Source organism: Malus sylvestris, chromosome 15, assembly GCF_916048215.2.
Source record: "Malus sylvestris chromosome 15, drMalSylv7.2, whole genome shotgun sequence".
Lineage (NCBI taxonomy): Eukaryota > Viridiplantae > Streptophyta > Magnoliopsida > Rosales > Rosaceae > Malus > Malus sylvestris.
In genome coordinates, this window is record NC_062274.1 from 53,553,338 (window position 1) to 53,557,734 (window position 4,397).

The 4,397-nt window shown below is 44.6% G+C and overlaps 1 pseudogene; it reads right to left on the reverse strand.

The window, feature by feature from the left end:
- Positions 1 to 829: 829 nt before the first annotated feature.
- On the reverse strand, positions 830 to 4,075 carry LOC126605716 (U-box domain-containing protein 4-like; annotated as a pseudogene).
- Between the last annotated feature and the right edge of the window lie 322 nt (positions 4,076 to 4,397).

A 4,397-nucleotide genomic window follows, 5' to 3' on the forward strand; every position in this document is an offset into this window, starting at 1 on the left:
CCTCAACTCAGACTCCTTCTGCTGAGTTGACTATGCAGGCTGCATTCTTCTCTGCTTGTTTCTTCTGCACGTTGTCTCTACATGTTGCAAGGTATTATTTTCACTTGCCTTATCTGTTCTCTAAGCAAATATGACATCTTCTTCGGAAGTACATCAGCAGCTGAAGACGAGTACTCGAGAGCAATGCCAGGTAAGCAACCAGGTAAAGGTTCTAGGTAGTCGATTCCTTACCCGAGTTTGAGTGGAGGTTTCGGCATATTGTTTTCTTTATCCTTGTCTTTGCAGGTAAGAACAAGGACAAAGGAAAGGACAGGGAGAAAGCATGATATGAGATACTCCTGCTTTCTACCCTGGTGATATGAGATACTTTTGCTTTGGTGTCATTTGTTTGCAGAAGTACCCCAAGGAATAAGGAACACTGAGTGACTCGAGAGGCTTCGTTGGGAAGGCATTCTCGAAGATGAAGAAAGGTTCTGTATGTCTACCTTGCTATGGAGGGTGAAGGTGGACAGTTATAGGAAGTTCTTTAATACTTGTAGAGGTACTATTCTTTCACTCGTGTCGGCAACCATTGAGTGATTAATCAGTATGGCTTCACGTGCTTTCTTCTTTATCAGAAATCTTCGACAAATTGTCTGTAATTTCCACCAAGCTGAGTGTGCATATGACAGGTGTTGACGAGGTTGAAAAAGACTGGCGCCTCTTCGATATCTAGGATCGGCGCTTCGACAAATTGCCCGTGATTTCCGCAAAGCTGAGTTTACTTGACACTGGTGCTGACGCGTCTGGAAAAGCAAGATGCCTCTCCGATTTCTGAGCTTGCCTTTTCGATTTCTGAGCTCCGTCGAGTGCAGAGGTTGCATGTGACAAGTGTAGACAAGTCTGGAAAGAAAGATTGGCCTGTGGTTTCTGAGCAAGCCCAGTTTTTTAGAAAGCTAGCACCTCTTCGATTTTTTAATTGGCCTTTTCGAATTCTGAGCTCGCCTATTCGATATCTGAAATCCCGTCGAGTGCTGATTTTTATAGAGGCACACAGTTCGTTTCAAAGCACACTTGAATTTTCGCTTGTAGAAACTCCCTTCTTGCACTTCTAAGATCTTGATTTGTCAGACTTCTTCTTTCTTCAACACCTTTGAAAATGTCTGGCCCCTTCGACCGTCGTTTTGACTTGAACCTTGAGGAAGAGGCAGTCCCGCCTTCTCTAGACAACATATGGTGCCCATCCTTCATATCCCATACTGGTCCTCTTACCGTTGGGGATTCGGTGATGAAGAATGATATGACCGCTGCGGTGTTGGCCAGGAACCTTGTCACTCCTAAAGATAACAGACTACTTTCCAAACGGTCTGATGAGTTGGTTGTTAAGGATTTTCTAGCTCTCAGTGTTCAGTGTGCAGGTTCTGTGTCTAATATGGCCCAACGCCTATTTGCTCAAACCCGTCAAGTTGAATAATTGGCGGCTGAAATGATGAGTCTCAAATAGGAGATTAGAGGGCTCAAGCATGAGAATAAATAGTTGCACATGCTCGCACATAACTATGCTACAAACATGAAGAGGAAGATTGACCAGATGCAGGAATCTGATGGTCAGATTTTACTTGATCATCAGAGGTTTGCAGGTTTGTTCCAACAACATTTGCATTCGTCTTCTAGGGCTGTACCGCGTAATGAAGCTCCAAATGATTAACCTCCGGCTCCTCTTCTTCCCGGAGTTCCACCAAGTGATGAGGCGCCACCTGATCATCCTTGAAGATCCCCTCTTGTAAATTTGATTTGACTTTTTTTTAGGTATGTATAATGCAAAATTATTTAAAATTTCCAGAAAAAAAATAAATAAAATGGACTTTATTTCTCTTAATGCATTTTTTTTTCTGTATACATACATTATGTACACACACACACACACACACACACACATATATATATATATATATATATATATATATATTTTCTTTCACGTGGACTGATCCACCATTCCAAAACCCTTTCCCCTTTCTTTGCATGGTGCTAGCCACCAAGAATCCACATTCTCCTTTTTTTTATATATTTTTTTCCTCATGTGTCGTGCATCCAGCAAGCTTCCATCATTATCTTTTTTTTTCTTTTTTTTTTTCACGTGGTGCTAGCGGCACTTTGCTCCACCATCCCCTTTTTTATTATATATTTTTCTGTATAAATTTGGGTGATGGGTAGAGGAATTTGCAGGAAGAATGAAGACGATGTAGAGCTGGAGTCGACGGAGACGGAGCTTGAGGCAGAGCAGAGCATCAAGCTTCACGACTGGCTAGTCGTTTGATGGCGGTCACTTTGAAGTTCTTCACCGACTTTGACCATGGTGGCCAGATGATGCACTGGGTGAGGAGGAAGACAGCGATGGCGACGAGGGCAGAGCCAGCAACGAACAGTTTACGGCTTCAAGGATGTGGATGATCAAATACCGAACTATCCAAGCTACTATGTCTCCTTCACCATGTCATCTTGCATGCAGACACCGAAACAGATGAAGCTTATGCTCAGATGACACTTTTGCCCATGTCATCGTTTGTCAAAGATGCCCTATTGAGATTAGACCTTGTGCTCAAGACAACTAAACCTTAACCAGAGTTTTATTTTATTTTATTTGACAGCAAGTGATACAAGCATTCATGGAGGTTTCTTAGTGCCCTGATGTGCAGCAGAAAAGATTTCCCTCCTCTTGATGCAACCGCCAATCAGGGAGATAGTCCAGGCGTGGAGCCAGGACACGGAACAGTCGTGATCGAGCCGGTCGCGTGTAGTAGAGAGAGACAGAGCCTGTCCTCCAATGCTGGTGACGAGAGAGCAGATGAGTGCCACATTGAAGATGTTCTATCTCGGATGCTGCTGCTTTACCATGGTTCAGAATGACGACGAGGTCGTAAGTTTGGAGACGCAAGTTTGCACAGAGGAGGAGCGGAGGATATGGGCTGGCGTGGAGGCCTTGTGTGCTCGAAGGTGTGGCTGCTGAGCTGCAGTTGCGTTGTAGGGGAAGATGGGGGCAGACGAGAGAAGACGAGATCAGGTTGCGGTGAGATGAGGGGCTAGGTGGCAGACGGAGAGGCTCCGAAGTTAGGCAAGGATGGTGATGGATTTGGCAGCGGAGGCAGAGAGGAGAGCAAGTTGGGATGGTGCCACTGGAAGTCCCAAATGTTTGTCATTGAGCTTCTCAACCTCGAGCTCTTCGTATTCCATGTGGTCAGGGTCAAAGATAATGAAATCAAGAGCCTCGTTCCTGACAGGGTTGGGTGACTTGAACTCGGTGAAGGTCCGCTTGCGCTCTTGTTGGTCTCCTTGCGAATTTTGCATCGTCATCTGTGGTAGCGCCGCTGTGGAGTCGATGCCAGAATCCTACTTCTGTAATTTGTGATGCCGCTGAAGAAGAATTTGGGTTTTATCCGCTCTGATCCATTACACATGCTTTCAATTGCTGGGAAGCTAGCAAATCTTCTAGCTAAGAAAGAGAGGGCGGAAGCAGAGCTCAGGCGGTGTTCTCTTTCACTGTGGCATTCCCCGTTTTGATCGACCGAACCAGTGGCTTAATTACTCCCGACGAAACGATGAGCTCCTTATTCTCATCGTACAGTGAGGGGTTGAGAATCACGGTGATGCCGTACTCTTGGAACTGGGGATCAGACGACAATATGAGTGAAATCAACGGCTTAATCACGCCGTTTCGAGCGATTTTGAGCTGATTTTCAGACTTGTTCTTGGCGAGGAGCCCGATCTCCATCGTCGCCTGCTTTCACGCCTCAGTCGAACCGGCCTCGAGCACGGTGACGAGATGTTGAATCATATCGTCAGAGTTGTCGGAAGCGTAGGCAATCAGGAGCAGTCGACTCTAGGACGATGTCGTCGGGAACTCTTCGGATCTATCACTGTTACACTCGCTGAAAGTAGACGACTTATCGTCGTTGCTCAGATCACTGAAGTTCCTCCCCATGTAACTAAAATTCGCTGGATTTTCCATCTCCATATCTGAAATTCTGAAATTTCTCATCCTTCAATGAATAATACTGTCACCGAAAAACTAATCGAATCGACGAAGTTCGGGGTTTGATTCGGGTTCTGATTCGGATTTGGTGGTTGGGGCCTGGATTCCTTGGATTTGGAGGCTGGGCTCATTGGTTTAGGAGAGATGGCTTGTCGGGTTAAGAGAGACAACCGGGCTTGGGTGGTGTCTTTTGAAGAAATTGTATCTTTTTTTTTTTTGTAAATACATAATAACATATGTATTTTTTTTTTCAAAGAAACTGTAATTTAATTTTGTACAAAGAAACTTGCAAGTTTTTTTTAATAAAATTGACCTTCATCAATGAAACTTTAATCAAACCCCTATTTTTTTTATGTGACTGAACTCGAAATCGAATGCTTGAACTGCC